Source organism: Bufo bufo, unplaced genomic scaffold (genome assembly GCF_905171765.1).
Source record: "Bufo bufo unplaced genomic scaffold, aBufBuf1.1, whole genome shotgun sequence".
Classification (NCBI taxonomy): Eukaryota; Metazoa; Chordata; class Amphibia; order Anura; family Bufonidae; genus Bufo; species Bufo bufo.
In genome coordinates this window covers 1-18,381 of record NW_024400221.1, presented here as the reverse complement: position 1 = coordinate 18,381, position 18,381 = coordinate 1, and the positions used below count along the sequence as shown (strand labels likewise).

The 18,381-nt window shown below is 43.4% G+C and overlaps 2 long non-coding RNA genes across 5 annotated transcripts in view; both read right to left on the bottom strand.

The window, feature by feature from the left end:
* The window catches only part of LOC120983794, a 29,643-nt gene extending 23,238 nt beyond the window's left edge, over positions 1-6,405 (bottom strand). For 2 of the 3 annotated variants that reach the window (XR_005775212.1, XR_005775211.1), the window contains exon 1: positions 6,334-6,403. This is a non-coding gene — a long non-coding RNA (uncharacterized LOC120983794). Of the gene's footprint in view, positions 1-6,333 lie in introns of all 3 variants that reach the window. The other variant, XR_005775210.1, reaches the window with a different exon arrangement.
* A 2,223-nt stretch (positions 6,406-8,628) lies between these two features.
* LOC120983796 lies at positions 8,629-16,344 on the bottom strand. Of its 2 annotated transcripts, XR_005775214.1 has the most exons (4): positions 16,233-16,344; positions 11,370-11,399; positions 8,856-8,909; positions 8,629-8,716 (listed from the first exon to the last, which is right to left on the bottom strand). It is a non-coding gene; the product is annotated as an uncharacterized LOC120983796 (long non-coding RNA). The 2 variants fall into 2 exon arrangements; XR_005775213.1 differs by lacking the exon at positions 16,233-16,344 and having other exon boundaries at positions 11,370-11,536.
* Between the last annotated feature and the right edge of the window lie 2,037 nt (positions 16,345-18,381).

Below are 18,381 nucleotides of genomic sequence, written 5' to 3'. Positions count from 1 at the left end.
CGAACCCGAACCCCATTCAATTCAATGGGGACCCAAAGTTTTGAGCACTAAAATGGCTGTAAAAATGTCATGGAAAGAGATAGAGGGCTGCAAAAGGCAGCAAAATGTGCTTAAGAGCATGGCAAATGCTCTGCAAACAAATGTGGATAGGGAAATGAATTAAAAAAACATAAAAGACCTTAAAAAAATAAAAATTAGGAATGATGTAGGAGGAAGAGGTTGAGGAGGCGGTGAATGGGTGGATGTGGCCGTGTAGGCTCACGTGGCGGTCTATGTGGAAGCGGCGGCAAAGGAGGAAGAGGTAGCCAACAGATGTGTGTTTTTTTGCATTTTTACATATTGGGACATATAAAAAAAAAAGGAATAAGTGCACTTGAGTACAAGGATGGATGGTTGAGGCTGTTAGAACTGTCTATTCTGCACAAGGTACAGACAAGTCCTGAGGGATCCAAGCCTGGTTCATTTTAATGAACGTGAGCTTGTCCACGTTGGCTGTGGACAGGCGGTTGCGTCTGTCTGTAATGCCGCCTCCTGCCGTGCTAAATACACGTTCAGAGAGTACACTGGCTGCAGGGCAGGCCAGCACCTCCAAGGCATACAGGGCAAGCTCCGGCCATGTGGACAATTTGGAGACCCAGAATTTGAATGGGACAGAACCATCAGTCAGTACGTGCAGGCGTGTGCACAGGTACTGTTCCACCATGTTGTTCAAATGCTGCGTCCTGCTAACACATATCAGCAGTAGGGGCCGGTTGTTGGGCCGAGGTGACAAAGCTTTTCCACATGTCGGCCATGCTAACCCTGCCTTCTGAGGTGCTGGCGCTGACACAGCTGCGTTGGCGACCTCTTCCTCCTCCCCTGCCTTTGCCTTGTGCTTCCACTTGACCCCGGCATCAGTCGGAAATGCTCTCATAAGCGCGTCTACCAGCGTGCGCCTATAGTCGCGCATCTTCCGATCACGCTCCAATGAGGGAATTAAGGACGGCACATTGTCTTTGTAACGGGGATCCAGCAGGGTGGCCACCCAGTAGTCAGCACACGTTAAATTGTGGGCAACTCTGCTGTCGTTGCGCAGGCACTGCAGCATGTAGTCGCTCATGTATGCAAGGCTGCCCAGAAGTAAGGACAAGCTGTCCTCTGTGGGAGGCATATCGTCTGCATCCTCCGTATCCCCCCAGCCACGCACCAGTGATGGGCCTGAGCTGCGTTGGATGCCACCTCGCTGTGAACATGCTTCATCCCCATGCTCCTCCTTATCCTCCTCCTCCTCGTTCTCCAGTAGTGGGCCCTGGCTGGCCAAATTTGTACCTGGCCTCTGCTGTTGCAAAAATCCTCTTTCTGAGCCACTTCTAAAAGACTGGCCTGAAAGTGTTAGAGATGACCCCTCTTCATCCTCCTCGTCCTGGGCCACATCCTCTCCCATCATCGCCCTAAGTGTTTTCTCAAGGAGACATAGAAGTGGTATTGTAACGCTGATAACGGTGTCATCGCCACTAGCCATGTTGGTGGAGTACTCGAAACAGCGCAACAGGGCACACAGGTCTCGCATGGAGGCCCAGTCATTGGTAATGAAGTGGTGCTGTTCCGCAGTGCGACTCACCCGTGCGTGCTGCAGGTGAAACTCCACTATGGCCTGCTGCTGCTCGCACAGTCTCTCCAGCATGCACAAGGTGGAGTTCCACCTGGTGGGCACGTCGCATATGAGGCAGTGAGCGGAAGGCTGAAGTTACGCTGTAGAGCAGACAGCCGAGCGGCGGCAGGATGAGAACGCCGGAAGCGCACACAGACGGCCCGCACATTATGCAGCAGCTCTGACATGTCGGGGTAGTTGTGAATGAATTTATGCACCACCAAATTCAGCACATGTGCCAGGCAAGGGATGTGCGTCAAACCAGCTAGTCCCAGAGCTGCAACGAGATTTCGCCCATTATCGCACACCACCAGGCCGGACTTGAGGCTCACTGGCAGCAACCACTCGTCGGTCTGTTGTTCAATACCCCGCCACAACTCCTGCGCGGTGTGGGGCCTGTCCCCCAAACACATCAGTTTCAGAACGGCCTGCTGACGTTTACCGCTAGCTGTGCTGAAGTTGGTGGTGAAGGTCTGTCGCTAACCGGATGAGGATGTGTTAGAAGAGGAGGAGGAAGCCGAGTAGGAAGAGGAGGCAACAGGAGGCAAAGAATGATGCCCTGCGATCCTTGGCGGCGGAAGGACGTGCGCCAAACAGCTCTCCGCCTGGGGCCCAGCCGCCACTGCCTTTACCCAGTGTGCAGTTAGGGAGATATAGCGTCCCTGGCCGTGCTTACTGGTCCACGTATCTGTGGTTAGGTGGACTTTGCCACAGGTGGCGTTGCGCAGTGCACACTTGATTTTATTCGATACTTGGTTGTGCAGAGAGGGCACGGCTCTCCTGGAGAAGTAGTGGCGGCTGGGAACGACGTACTGTGGGACAGCAAGCAACATGAGCTGTTTGAACCTTTCCGTCTCCACCAGCCTGAATGACAGCATTTCAAAGGCCAGTAGTTTAGAAATGTTGGCATTCAGGGCCAGGGATCGAGGGTGGCTAGGTTGGAATTTACGCTTTCTCTCAAAGGTTTGTGAAATGGAGAGCTGAACACTTCCGTGTGACATGGTGGAGATGCTTGGTGACGGAGGTGGTGTTGTTGGTGGCACATCCTCTATTTGCTGGGCGGCAGGTGCCAAAGTTCCTCCAGAGGCGGAGGAAAAGGCCGAGGCAGAAGAGGGAGCAGGAGGGGCCTGAGCCCGTTCTTGGTTTTGAAGGTGCTTACTCCACTGCAGCCCGTGTCTCGCATGTTGATGCCTGGTCATGCAGGTTGTGCTAAGGTTCAGAACGTTAATGCCTCGCTTCAGGCTCTGATGGCACAGCGTGCAAACCACTCGGGTATTGTCATCAGCACATTGTGTGCCATGCCAGGGAACTCCTTGAAGCTGCCTTTGGTGTGCTCGGTCCCTGGTGACGGTGGCCAGTAGCAGGCAAACTGTTTTGGCGACGGCTGCTCTGCTTTTGCACCCTGCTCCCTCCTTTGCTACGCTTTTGGCTCAGTCTCACGACTGCCTCTTCCTCCGAACTCTGAAAGTCAGTGGCACGACCTTCATTCCATGTGGGGTCTAGGACCTCATCGTCCCCTGCATCGTCTTCCACCCAGTCTTCCTCCCTGACCTCCTTTTCGGTCTGCACACTGCAGAAAGATGCAGCAGTTGGCACCTGTGTTTTGTCATCATCAGAGACGTGCTGAGGTGGTATTCCCATGTCCTCATCAGGAAACATAAGTGGTTGTGCATCAGTGCATTCTATGTCTTCCACCCCTGGGGAAGGGCTAGGTGGATGCCCTTGGGAAACCCTGCCAGCAGAGTCTTCAAACAGCATAAGAGACTGCTGCATGACTTGAGGCTCAGACAGGTTCCCCGATATGCACGGGGGTGATGTGACAGACTGATGGGCATGAGTTTCAGGCGCCACCTGTGCGCTTTCTGCAGAAGTCTGGGTGGGAGATAATGTGAACGTGCTGGATCCACTGTCGGCCACCCAATTGACTAGCGCCTGTACTTGCTCAGGCTTTACCATCCTTAGAAATGCATTAGGCCCGACCAAATATTTCTGTAGATTCTGGCGGCTTCTGGGACCTGAGGTACTAGTTTCAGTAGGACGTGTAGCTGTGGCAGAACGGCCACGTCCTCTCCCTGCACCAGAAGCTCCTTTAACACCACCACCACGACCGCGTCCCTTATTAGATGTTTGCCTCATAGTTAGCGTTCACAAAGCAAAGTAAAAAGTGGTTAAGTCTGTTAAAAATAATTAACCGCCAATAAAAACCCTGATGTAGGGTATTGCACTAAATTATTATTTTTTTAACTCAGTATTTGTGGCCTAAATTTCACAGTAACTTATGCACGTCTAATCCCAGATGTGCAGTATATCACAGAGTTTTTTCACACCAGTAACCAAAAAGCTGTAATTCTGGCCTAAATGTGACAATCAGTTATGCACGTCAAATCCCAGATGTGCAGTATATCAGAGGGTTTTTTCAACCCAGTAACCAAAAAGCCGTATTTCTGGCCTAAATGTGACAGTCACTTATGCACGTCTAATCCCAGTTGTGCCCTATATTAGAGGGTTTTTTCACCCCAGTAACCAAAAAGCCGTATTTCTGGCCTAAATGTGACAGGCACTTATGCATGTCTAATCCCAGATGTGCAGTATATCAGAGGGTTTTTTCAACCCTGCAACCAAAAAGCTGATTTCTGGCCTAAATGTGACAGTCACTTATGCATGTCTAATCCCAGATGTGCAGTATATTAGAGGGTTTTTTCACCCCAGTAACCAAAAAGCCATATTTCTGGCCTAAATGTGACAGTCATTTATGCATGTCTAATCCCAGATGTGTAGTATATCAGAGGGTTTTTTCACCTCAGTAACCAAAAAGCCATATTTTTTGGCCTAAATGTGACAGTCACTTATGTACGTCTAATCCCAGATGTGCAGTATATTAGAGGGTTTTTTCACCCCAGTAAGCACAAAGCCGTATTTCTGGCCTAAATGTGACAGTCACTTATGCACGTCTAATCCCAGATGTGCAGTATATTAAAGGGTTTTTTCACCCCAGTAAGCTAAAAGATGTATTTCTGGCCTAAATGTGACAATTACTTATGCACGTCTAATGCCAGATGTGCAGTATATTAGAGGTTTTTTTTTACCCCAGTAAGCAAAAAGATGTATTTCTGGCCTAAATGTGACACTCACTTATGCATGTCTAATCCCAGATGTGCAGTATATTAGAGGGTTTTTTCACCCCAGTAACCAAAAAGTCGAATTTCTGGCCTAAATGTGACAGTCACTTATGTACGTCTAATCCCAGATGTGCAGTATATTAGAGGTTTTTTCACCCCAGTAAGCACAAAGCCGTATTTCTGGCCTAAATGTGACAATCACTTATGCATGTCTAATCCCAGATGTGCAGTATATTAGAGGGTTTTTTCACCCTAGTAAGCAAAAAGATGTATTTCTGGCCTAAATGTGACAGTCACTTATGCTCGTCTAATCCCAGATGTGCAGTATATTAGAGGGTTTTTTCACCCCAGTAAGCAAAAAGATGTATTTCTGGCCTAAATGTGACAATCACTTATGCACGTGTAATCCTAGATGTGCACTATATGAAAAAAAGTTGTTTTTTTAACCCCAGAAAGTAAAAAGCTGTATTTCTGGACTTGCAGATAGAATGTTCTGGTGCACTATCGTTGCATAAAATGGCTGCCGATTATGTATTGATATTGACTAACTGAAGTAAAAAAAGTTCTTTTTTAGCAGTAGTTGGCTCCTAGCAGGCATAAAAAAATTGTGCACTGCACCCACACAACACATTTGCTGTAGATTGCTGAGTAAAAAAAAACTGTTCTTGATAAGATTTCTCCCTCACAGTAGCTGCAGCCTCTGCCTACACTAATCCGAGCAGAGTGTCGTGCGGCGCTACGTGAATCCTGCTTAAATAGAGGCTGGGTCACATGCTGCAGTTGGCCAATCACAGCCATGCCAATAGTAGGCATGGCTGTGATGGCCTTTTGGGGCAAGTAGTATGACGCTTGTTGATTGGCTGCTGTGCAGCCTTTCAAAAAGCGCCAAGAAAGCACCGAACACTGAACCCGAACTTTTACGTAAACTTTCGGGTTCGAGTCCAGGTGCCGAAAAACCTAAAGTTCGGTACGAACCCGAACTTTACAGTTCGGGTTTGCTCACCTATTGAGATGATATATGATAGGTAGAAAAACAGACAGATGGATAGATAGATAGATAGATATAGACATCTGTCAACTTTGAATTTTCTTGCCACCTCTCATCTCACTTCTTGTTTTACAGGCTACCGTCTGGCTTCTGACCCTACGACTCAACTGTAACTACCCTACCAAATTCACCAACGATCTGCTAACTGCCAAGACAAATGACATAACTTTGTCCTCCTCCTCCAGGATCTGTCCTCTGTCATTGGCACAGTTGACCTCTCCCTTCTTTTACACACTCTATCATCCTTTGCCATTACAGAGTTGGCCATCTCCTGTGGCTAACTTAAAACAAGAATTTATCTTCCTCCACCTCAGCCTTCCGACAGACCTATCTATCACATTCAATGGCTCCATGCTCTTCTCTGGTCCTATAAGTAGCTATCTTTGGGTAAGCTTTAATTCTGCTTTGCATTGCTATTACTAAAGTATCAATATTATTATGTGGGTATATGTCCTGTTAATAGCAACCCTATTGGTCAGGCAGGGTACTGCGAGTAAAAATCACCAATCATTTACACACATATTTATAGACTTTACCTGTTGAACATGGAATTCCTCCATTTATACCTGAAAGAAAAACAGGTTTTGTTTCCCACCGACTAGAGATTCAAAATAGTTTTTGAAACTTTTTTTTAATTTTTTTATATTACACAACAATACTGAACAAAATTAATATAAATCTGATACTGGTCTCCTTTCCTTTAAAGTCAAGAGAAAAAATAGTACAGATAACTTAACCATCTTCAGAATATTTAGTTAATCTCAATAATAGAGATGATATATTATAGATTGAAAGATAGACAGACAAACAGATAGAAAAATAGATGGATGGATAGAGAGATAGATAGATAGATAGATAGATAGATAGATAGATAGATACAAAACAGAAAGGAAAGAAGCAGCACACAAAAAACAAACGGGTGCAAAAATATCCTCCTGAGAGACCTGCGACCAAGATCTCAAGTATGGATAATAGAGCAAAAGAAGGCAGCACTCCAAATAATGATGAAAAAGTGGACGGTTTATTCACTCATCAGCAACGTTTCAGCTCTCTCTATGGAGCCTTTTTCCAGCTGAGTAACATGTGCAAAATTACATATATAAATAGTGCAGGTAATTTTGCACATGTTACTCAGCTGGAAAAAGGCTCCATAGAGAGAGCTGAAACGTTGCTGATGAGTGAATAAACCGTCCACTTTTTCATCATTATTTGGAGTGCTGCCTTCTTTTGCTCTATGATAGATAGATAGATAGATAGATAGATAGATAGATATGGACAGCTGTCACCTCATATTACTACTCCTTTTTTTTCTCAAAACTGCACTTGAACAACATGCCCACTTTGAATTCTCTTTCCACCTCTCATCTCACTCTTTGTTTGACCGGCTACAGTCTGGCCGCCGACCCTACCACTCAACTGAATCTACCTTACCAAATTCACCAACGATCTGCTAACTGCCAGGACAAATTACATTACTCTGGCCTTCTCCAGCTCCTGGACCTCTCCCTTCTGTTACACACTCTCTCGTTCTTTGACCTTACAGACTTGTCCGTCTCCTGGGGCCAAGTGAAAACAGAATGTCTTATGCACGAAACAGAATTTATCTTTCCCTAATCTAACTCAGTCCCCCAACAGACCTATCTATCAGAGTCAATGGCTCCGTTCCAGGTCCTATAACTCAGTTGTCTTTTGGTAAGCTTTGATTCCGCTCTGTCCTTCAAACCACACATTTAAGCCTTTTCCACCGCCTACAGCCGCTAACTGAAAAATTGCAAGAGTGTGCAAAAATGCTTGTTCATGCCCTCATCATCTCCTACCTAGACTACTGTAGCAACTTTCTCTGTTGCCTCCCATCTAACACTCTGACGCCCTTCTAATCAATCTTTAAGTCTTAAAATATGCATTTATGCTGTTGCATTAATTCTTATCTCCCAGAACTAGAACAAATGTTCTGTCTCATTCAGGGTCATTCGGCACAACTGCGTACATTCTTATATGTGACGTATTGCATACCCATAAAAGGATGTTCCGGTAGTATGTGTATGAGCACCAAATGTTTATCTTTTATGATTGGTTTAACGCTGTTGTTATGCAAACTTTTCTACTGCCTATATAAGGCCAAGCTATAGCATAATAAAATTAGAGTGTTTCTCAGTGATTGCCTGTGGGTGTGTCTGTTATTGCCAACTGAGAAACATCTCTCCTGACGTCAGTGACATCAAACCAAAGTGGTCGTAGAGGTCCAGAAAGGTCCAAATACTTTTACCCTGCACGATTTAGCACATGGCAAAGGAGAGCATCGGAGCACAGGGCAAAGGAGGGTGGCTGCCTGGGTGAAAATGGGAATATGTTTGGGTTTAGCTCTAAACCCGGACAACCCCTTTAATGTCACTGCTGTTTACTATATCTGGTAAAAATTGTTACTATGTTTATCATTATGAAATATGTCACCATTACTACTTTTACCACTATACGTTTGATAATGTCATGCCACTCTTTATGTCAAATTATACTGTCACAACTAGCTACTTTCACACTTGCGTCGTTTTTTCCGGTATTGAGATCCGGCATAGGACCTAAATACTGGAACCAAGCTGATTTGTTTTTATTTTACATGTCAGCATGCATCTGTTCCATCAAAATGGAAATAAATGGATCCGTCACTAAATACATTGAAAGTCAATTGGTGACGGATCCAGTTTTTTAGTCTCCATAATAAGAAGATCCGTTACCATTGACTTACATTGTTTTCAGAGCCGGATCCATTTTTTACCTTGTTTATGACTGGACAAAAAAAATGAAGTTTGCAGTTTGCTGACTGAACATAAGACATCCTGATGCCTCCTGAATGGATCTTTTTTTTCATTCAGAATGCATGAGGACTAAGCGGAAACTTTTTTTTCCTGCCGAATCTTAATACTGGAAGACAATGCAAGTGTGAAAGTAGCTTTAGTGTACTGTTAACGCTATTGTTGCTACTATTAAGTCATTGACAACTTCATTGTTAGCGATACTGCAACTTATACTACTTCAAAAATAAACTTCTGTAATTACTTACCTAATGATTTTGTCAGATCTCCTGCTGTTTCACCAACTCCTTTGACTAAATCACCTTCAAAAAGAGAGAAACAAACAAACACGTACAGTACTTTAATATGTTAAAGTCTATGTGATTTATTTTCTACCTACATGAAGCTAAAACATGTGTTTTTATGGCTTTCAAAAAGTTACTTTATTTAAATTATATTTTGCTTTGTTTAACTTCGTTTTTTGAAAATGTGCTTAGAAATATGACAAAAACTCCATAAAATTTGCTGAAGTCATGGAGCGAGATGCTTTCTAGTCATATATACACAAAAGAAAGACAAAAATGTTGAATGTTGTACAAGTAAAAATACTTTTACTGTTCAAATGCATTTTATGTTTCTATCCTGCTTAAAATATGTAACCTAGGAGCTATCTCTACACCCTTCAGCTAACTGTTTTATTGTGTGAACTCATATTTACTGTAGAGAAACAGTATATGTAATTGGTCAAAAATGAGCCCCCACCCCCTTTAAACTCTGGCCTTTAAAATGTTTATTGTATGGCTGACCCATTTCACTTGTTTTCTATGTAAAAATTCCTGAGAAGTGACTCCATGTGACATTATATAGCAAAAAACAAACAAAGGTCTGTATACCATAAAGCAGACAAAGGTTCTGATTAACTGTAGATGGTGTAAACTTAGGCTGTCTAGCTGTGCACCAGATTTATCACAGTGCCTTAGGCTGAATCAGAGATGAGTGCATGTCTTAAAATTTGTTTTAGGTCCAATTCTAACGAATCAGCAAAAAAAAAATTAGATTTGGGACCAAATCGATTCAACTTAAACCAAAACTAATGCAATTGACTCTAAGATCTTTCAGGACCCATTTTTGCTCTGTTGTCTTTCTCAATTTTTTACATTTTCTCTCTTCACTTTCCCCCAAACACTTTAATGCAAATTCAACAGTAGTAAATAATGTCATAGTGACACTGACATATAAAGCTATGGGTAAATGCATAATTGACGTTGCTAACAGCCTGCTCAAAGACACATTGCACTGTGGGATTTGTTATGCTTTTTTAAATGTAAAAATGTTCCAAAAATTGTTATTGGGGTCAGCCGGTTTTTAAACACATAGTATTATTGATAAAAACAGTGGTATGTTCTGGAGAAGCGATCCAAAAACTATGCCTTACGAGGGAAGGAGGGCAGAGAATACCTGTCCATGTTTATACACACACACGCACTAGCATTGGAAGAAACTGTGATCTAAAATATGATTATCGCAATCATAAAAAGTAAAAAAATTGCAACACAAAATATTAATTGCAACAAAAATATACAGGCCCAATTTCAACCACGCTATATGCTGCAACTGAATCACTATAATGCACAAATTGTAACAGGTTTTTTGATAAAACAAACGTCCCCTGGCTTCACCCTTTCTAGAAACTGAAATTCACAAACTAAAATGAGTTTAATTTTACACTTATAAACTTATGAACTGCAGGAGCTTTGTAACAGATTTTCTAACAAAAAAATGGATCCAGCACATAAAAACAACGAATGTACTGTTTCTTTAGGGATCTCTGTGCAGCAGTGCAGCACCCTGTATACACAGCACTTGTGAACAGCTGCAGGAGCCCTGGCTGTAAGACATACAACTAACTCACCCTATGGTGTCCCTAATGATAAAACCTGACTTTCTATGTTGGAATTCAATCAACCTAACTAAATATCTCTTCTTCACAAACCCTACACTGTCCCTGCAAGACCATAAAAAAGATGTGTGTCTATTGTAGATAGGACCGATGCCTCCTATCACATCAGTGGCTTCGTTCACACTGGTTTCTGTGCTTCACAGCTAGCATAGAGCCTGATAGACCAGCAAATAATTTTTTCCCCACAGCGCGTTTATAAAATTTGTTAAAATCGCATGCACTTCGCTGGTACTGTGATGAAGAGTTTATACTCACAAATTCAGACAATATAGAGGATTATCTGCTATAGCTTAAACATAGGTTTCTATAGGGCAAGTCTCTGTGAAGATTGTCTATTTCAGATGTAGCAGGGGTAACACACACTCTTAACTCAAATTTCTTAACTCATCGCGTTATCTTGAAACAAAAGCCATTGAAAAGCAATTGCTTAACACATTTAGCTGCATTTAGTTTAGATAACATGTCTCATAAAGCATGTGTGTTAACCCTGCTACATCCGTATGTGTGTTTAACTTTTACACTAATTTTATATGATGGAGACAAACTCTCTCAGCTACATAGTATATCCTAATCCTAGTATTTATGGTAAGACAGCTGTAAAAAAAAATCTTCCAAAACCTTTTTCTTTATATCTAGGAGGAAAGGAGGGGCACCATAAAAAATTCTAGGTGCCATCTAACCTAATTTTGGTCCTGTTTATACCTTAAGCCTTTTTCATTGAATTTGTCTATGATAATACAGCTTGTGAGTCATGATGGCCCTAAACCAATTAAAGTTTTAGAAAAAAAAATCTAAAAGGAACAATATTTAATTATAACTCCACCTGTATTTGATATTATATTTCCACCGGCATCTGAAAAACAAAATTTTTCAACAATTAATTACTCAAAATAATTTTAATGCTAAACTACTATAATTACGATAAGTGATTACAATAAAAAAACATTTTTTCAAAGAAAACATTAATTTTTTTCTTATATTTTTGGGTTTTACATCAGGCACTCCATTGGATAGAACTTAAGCAACATTTTAGTCAATCGATTTTAGTCATTCGAATTTATTTTAAAGTTTACTGATTTTATATTTTAGGATTTAAATGATATCTTTTTATATTATAAATACATTTTATTTAAAAAAATGATAGTGCTAGTGCAAATTTTTGCTCCTAAAGGCATACGTTGGACAATTAAGATGGAGAAGTATTTTAGAAGTATATCATGCTTATATAGGAGGTCTTCAAAAAGTTTCAGCACTTTTAAATTTCCTTTTGAAACAGTAAAGGCTGGAGGAGTAGTAATTGGTCATATCTGAGATTTTCATGTGACTAGTCAGTCTGGCAAACCGGCTGATCTTGCAGTTTAGTATTACAGTCGTCACACTATCGTGAAGATGGCTGCAAAACTTATCAATTACACCAAAGAGGAACAGCATTCTATCATACGCCTTTTTGTGGAAAAAAATTGTGCCAGGAGCACACATTCATCTCCACATGTGTGCTCGGTATAGAGATAAAGTTCTCTCTTGTACCCATTTAAATGGGAACAAGAATTAAAAACCTTCCCTCTCCCCTGGCCACAAATTTTCAAAAACGTAAAAAAGGCATCATTGGCAGCCAGCTATAGATTGATCCAATTCAAGATTTTACATAGGCTATACTATACACCACAAATGCAGGCTAAGTTCCTCAAAAACCGAGGTCGTGACTTTCCTTGTCAAAAGTGCGACAGACCCAATGTTGGGTACATCCATCTTTTATGGGAATGCAGGGCGATAAAGCGCTTTTGGGAGCAAGTATTTACAGCAATGCAGGCGGATTCTCCCCAAGCCTGTGCATCAGATATGATCTCGGTAATCTTGGACTATCATATACAGTACAGACCAAAAGTTTGGACACCTTCTCATTCAAAGAGTTTTCTTTATTTTCATGACTATGAAAATTGTAGAGTCACACTGAAGGGATCAAAACTATGAATTAACACATGTGGAATTATATACATAACAACCAAGTGGGAAACAACTGAAAATATGTCATATTCTAGGTTCTTCAAAGTAGCCACCTTTTGCTTTGATTACTGCTTTGCACACTCTTGGCATTCTCTTGATGAGCTTCAAGAGGTAGTCCCCTGAAATGGTTTTCACTTCACAGGTGTGCCCTGTCAGGTTTAATAAGTGGGATTTCTTGCCTTATAAATGGGGTTGGGACCATCAGTGGCGTTGAGGAGAAGTCAGGTGGATACACAGCTGATAGTCCTACTGAATAGACTGTTAGAATTTGTATTATGGCAAGAAAAAAGCAGCTAAGTAAAGAAAAACGAGTGGCCATCATTACTTTAAGAAATGAAGGTCAGTCAGTCAGCCGAAAAATTGGGAAAACTTTGAAAGTAAGGGCTATTTGACCATGAAGGAGAGTGATGGGGTGCTGCGCCAGATGACCTGGCCTCCACAGTCACCGGACCTGAACCCAATCAATATGGTTTGGGGTGAGTTGGACTGCAGAGTGAAGGCAAAAGGACCAACAAGTTCTAGGCATCTCTGGGAACTCCTTCAAGACTGTTGGAAGACCATTTCAGGGGACTACCTCTTGAAGCTCATCAAGAGAATGCCAAGAGTGTGCAAAGCAGTAATCAAAGCAAAAGGTGGCTACTTTGAAGAACCTAGAATGACATATTTTCAGTTGTTTCACACTTGTTTGTTATGTATATAATTCCACATGTGTTAATTCATAGTTTTGATGCCTTCATAGTCATGAAAATAAAGAAAACTCTTTGAATGAGAAGGTGTGTCCAAACTTTTGGTCTGTACTGTACCTGAAAATCCTAACCCTTTTGATTATCGATTGGATTGGTTGAGGGGTTGTTTGATAGCAAAGGTTCTGATAGTCAAGAGATGGGGTTCTCCCATTTCCCCAGTATTTGAGGAGTGGCGTCGGATTATGTCCCAAATAAAGCTGTACAAGGAGGTTGAGAGGCGAAGCAGGTGAACAATGCGCGTTCGCAGAAGTGTGGTGAATTGAGGCGGACGGGTCGGGGGGTGAGGTGCGGGGTCCGAGCTACCAGCGACAGCAGCTAAGGGTTAAGAGGGGGAATAGTAAGGTGTAAAGGTATTAAACTTGTTTATACAGTGTTGGATTTAACGCTATCATTTATGTTAATGCGGAAATGATAGTAAAATCGATGGCATATGTATTTAAGTTGTCCTTATTCTTATGTGTTTTTGACCTATTTTCGCATTCTCAGCGCTGTGTATTTGTTTTTCTTTGGTAATTATTTGAAGAAAAAATTATTCATTAAAAAAAAAGTTCTCTCTTGTAGATAACTTAGTCCGTTATTGTGAAAACAATGACAATTATCTGCAGCAGATAAATGTGTGATAATAAGAAACAGAAGGGGATAGTATACAAAAGATTAAACTTGACAGAGTTAATGCTGAAGTTTGAGAAAGTGAATTTCCAAAGTGAAATTTTAGGAAAAAATATAAAACTTTCTTAGAACAGCTAAGGCTACTTTCACACTAGCGTTCGGGGCTCCGCTTGTGAGTTCCGTTTGAAGGCTCTCACAAGCCCCGAACGGATCCGTACTGCCCCAATGCATTCTGATTGGATGCGGATCCGCTCAGAATGCATCAGTTTGGCACCGTTTGGCCTCCGCTTCGCTCAGCAGGCGGACACCCGAACGCAGCTTGCAGCGTTTTCGTGTCCGCCTGGCCGTGCGGAGCCAAACAGATCCGTTCAGACTTACAATGCAAGTCAATGGGGACGGATCCGTTTGACGTTGACACAATATGGTGCAATTTCAAATGGATCCGTCCCCCATTGACTTTCAATGTAAAGTCAGGAGTCCCTATTAATATATCATCAGATCGGAGTTTTCTCCAATCTGATGGTATATTTTAACTTGAAGCGTCCCCATCACCATGGGAATGCCTCAGTTAGAATATACCATCGGATTTGAGTTACATCGTGAAACTCAGATCCGACAGTATATTCTAAACACAATGATGATGGGGACGCTTCAAGTTAGAATATACTGAGAACTGTGTACATGACTGCCCCCTACTGCCTGGCAGATGCTTCCAGGCAGCAGGGGGCAGACCCCCCCCTCCTGTATTTAATTTATTGGTGGCCAGTGCGGGCCCCTCCTCCCTCCCCAGTATTAATTGTAAACAGTGCGGCCCCCCTCCTTCTATATTCATCGGTGGCCAGTGCGGATTCCCAGTATTAAATATGACCAGTGCGGCCTCCCCCTCCCTCCCTCCCCAGTATTAAATATGACCAGTGCGGCCTCCCCCTCCCTAGTATTAAATATGACCAGTGCGGCCTCCCCCTCCCTCCCTCCCCAGTATTAAATATGACCAGTGCGGCCTCCCCCTCCCTCTATATTCATTGGTGGCCCGGCCAGTGCGGATTCCAAGTATTGTAACCAGTGCGGCCTCCCCTCTCCCCCCCCTAATTCAAATCACCCCCTCCCCATCATTGGTGGCAGCGGAGAGTACCGATCGGAGTCCTAGTTTAAATCGCTGGGGCTCCGATCGGTTACCATGGCAGCCAAGACGCTATTGCAGTTTTGGCTGCCATGGTTACTTAGCAATAAATAGCAGCATTATACTTACCTGAAGAGCTGCGATGTCTGTGTCCGGCCGGGAGCTCCTCCTACTGGTAAGTGAAAGGTCGCAATGCGCCGCACAGACCTTTCACTTACCAGTAGGAGGAGCTCCTGGCCGAACACATACATCGCAGCTCTTCAGGTAAGTATAATGCTGCTATTTGTTGCTAAGTAACCATGGCAGCCAAGACTGCAATAGCGTCTTGGCTGCCATGGTAACCGATCGGAGCCCCAGCGATTTAAACTGGGACTCCGATCGGTACTCTCCGCTGCCACCAATGATGGGGGGGGTGATTTTAATTAGGGGGGGGAAGAGGGGAGGCCGCACTGGTCACAATACTTGGAATCCGCACTGGCCGGGCCACCAATGAATATAGAGGGAGGGGGAGGCCGCACTGGTCATATTTAATACTGGGGAGGGAGGGAGGGGGAGGCCGCACTGGTCATATTTAATACTGGGGAGGGAGGGAGGGGGAGGCCGCACTGGTCATATTTAATACTAGGGAGGGCGGGAGGGGGAGGCCGCACTGGTCATATTTAATACTAGGGAGGGGGAGGCCGCCCTGGTCATATTTAATACTAGGGAGGGGGAGGCCGCACTGGTCATATTTAATACTCGGAATCCGCACTAGCCACCTATGAATATAGAGGGAGGGGGGCCGCACTGGTTACAATTAATACTGGGGAGGGAGGGGGGGCCGCACTGGCCACCAATAAGTTAAATACAGCAGGGGGCAGTCATGTACACAGGTCTCAGTATATTCTAACTTGAAGCGTCCCCATCACCATGGGAACGCTTCTGTGTTTAGACTATACTGTCGGATCTGAGTTTTCCAAAGTGAAAAATCAGATCTGAAATAAACAGTTATGCAAACGGATCCGTTCTGAACGGATGCACGCGTTTGCATTATAGGAGCGGATCCGTCTGTGCAGACACCAGACGGATCCGCTCCTAACGCAAGTGTGAAAGTAGCCTAAAAAAAAGCTTTATAAAGTGTTTAAAACAATTAAGTTACAATCAAAGAACAAAGATAAATTAAAAATTTTAATATTTAAATTAAAAATTGTATCCAATCTCTACCCACCTAATATACTTGGTATTAATCCTGGTTTTTCTCCACCAACTAATGGCCAGATAGCAAAAAAAATATATAATATCATTTAGCATATTAAAGAAATATAATTTAATTTATATATATTTATATATTTTAATTGTTATTATTTTTTTCTTAAATACATTCAATTACTAGTAATGGCATTTTATATTTCAAATATATTTTGACTTCTAAAAAATTTGCAAAATAAACATGGAAAGGGTGGGTTCACATCAGCGTTATGTAATCTGTTATGGCTTCCCTTTATAACATTGTTATAGCGGAAAATAACAAAATCTATAAGACGGAAGTCAAAACGGAAGCCTTTAAGAGGCATTCCGTTTTGATCCTTCATAATACAAGTCTATGGGCAGCATAACGGATCCATTATGCAGGAGTCCAGTCCTGCATAATGGAAACCAGGATGGATCCGTAATGCTGCCCATAGATTTGTATTATGATGGAAGTCAAAACGGAAGCCTTTAAGAGGCATTCTGTTTTGATCTGTCATAATAGAAGTCTATGGGAATCATAACGGATCCGTCTGGTTCCCGTTATGCAGAACGGACAAAAAAGTCCTGTCGACAGGACTTTGTTTTCCGTCTTGCATAACGAGAACCAGATGGATCCGTTATGATTCTCATAGACATGAGCCCTCCCACCTTCAGGGTTTGCTTATGCGGTCAGGAGATCAGGGTCAGAATTAGGGCGGCTGTAGGTTGTGGACTGCTCCCTTTATTGTTGTCTGGCCTAGTAACAGTTCCTACTGTACGGTGGGGTGTTTTCCCCACTCCCCACCGTGACAGTATGTTCCATAAAGGCATCTCTGTTTTGCTTTTAGAAGAGGGCCCAGCATGTGTCGCCTGCCATTTTCTGGCACGCATGCTTATCCTCCGGAGGGAGGGCATATGGTGTGAGATACAGTTAAAAGTGTGGTTCTCTGTGGCAGGTGTTGCAGTTGGTGTGAAACGGCACTTGTGTTTATGTCTCCCCTTGTCCATGTCTCAGTGGTTCTGTCGCTTGTCTTGTGGTGGCTGGCTGCATTCCTTGTTGAACTGGCTTTGGTGTATGCTGGTGGGGTATGCATGCTGGCAGCGACTTGGTGTGAACCGTGTCTGAGTGTGGACGCAGTGATCAGTGCAGTCTCTCCTGGCTGGCTGGTGGCTGGCGCCCTGGTTCCTGTTTGTTGTTCCTGGGGTTGGCAGCAGTTCTGGGTAGACTCGCTTGCGCTGACACTGATTCTGCTACTTTTTTACTTTTTTTTCCCTTCCCCCATCCCTGCTTGTGGGTTCCTCACTAGCTTCCCCTTTTCTGTTGGGGGGCTTTAAGGGGTGGGAGTATCATGGTCATATTGTTTTTTGACCATGACGCGGTTGCCGTGCAGACTGGTTGCTAGGGGCGACGTGTAGTTTGTGGTTTGCACATGCACTTCCCCTTTAAGGTGTGCCTCCCTGCTGTTTGGTGTGCAAGGGGTTAATCTTCTGGCTATTAGGGATTAAGGTGTTTCCTGGGTGTGGCCGCAAGCTTGATATAAACCTGTGTCTTGCTGGCTGGGTGCAGTAGTACTACAGCCTTGCTTGGTGTTGGAGCTTTGCTCCTTTCCTTGGTGTTCCAGACCAGTCTTTGAGGGCCACCTTATGGAACATAAATTGTCCTCCCTTATGTACCCTCCATGTACCTTTACCCTCACTTGTTTTATTTGTGGTGTAGGTTTATGTTCTGGGTGTGTTAAGCGTTTTGTTGGTTGTTACATGTCTGGGCTCTTGTTGGTGTTGGTCCCTGCATGTATGCTATTTGTCACCTGGTATGTTGATACCTCCATAAAGGGGCTGGTTTCCCGGAGGGGTTAATCATTAGTCTGTGTGCTGTGCTGCCTGGGGCTGCCGTGCTCATTGTGGCATGGGGTCCTGGCAGTATCAGGAGTGCTGGATACCTGTGTTTGTGTGTTGTCTGTACGGTGTCCTGTTTGGTGTGTGGGAACCTGTACTCGGGTTCCAGTCGTAGTGGCAGCGGCAGGTAAGTGAGTTTTCCGGTGTTCATATCTGCCGATCCAGATGCTGCATATGGTAATTTTTCTTTCCACCTGTTACTAGGCAGCTGGAGACTCCGGTTTGTCTGTGTCCCTGAGGAACCGGTTGTC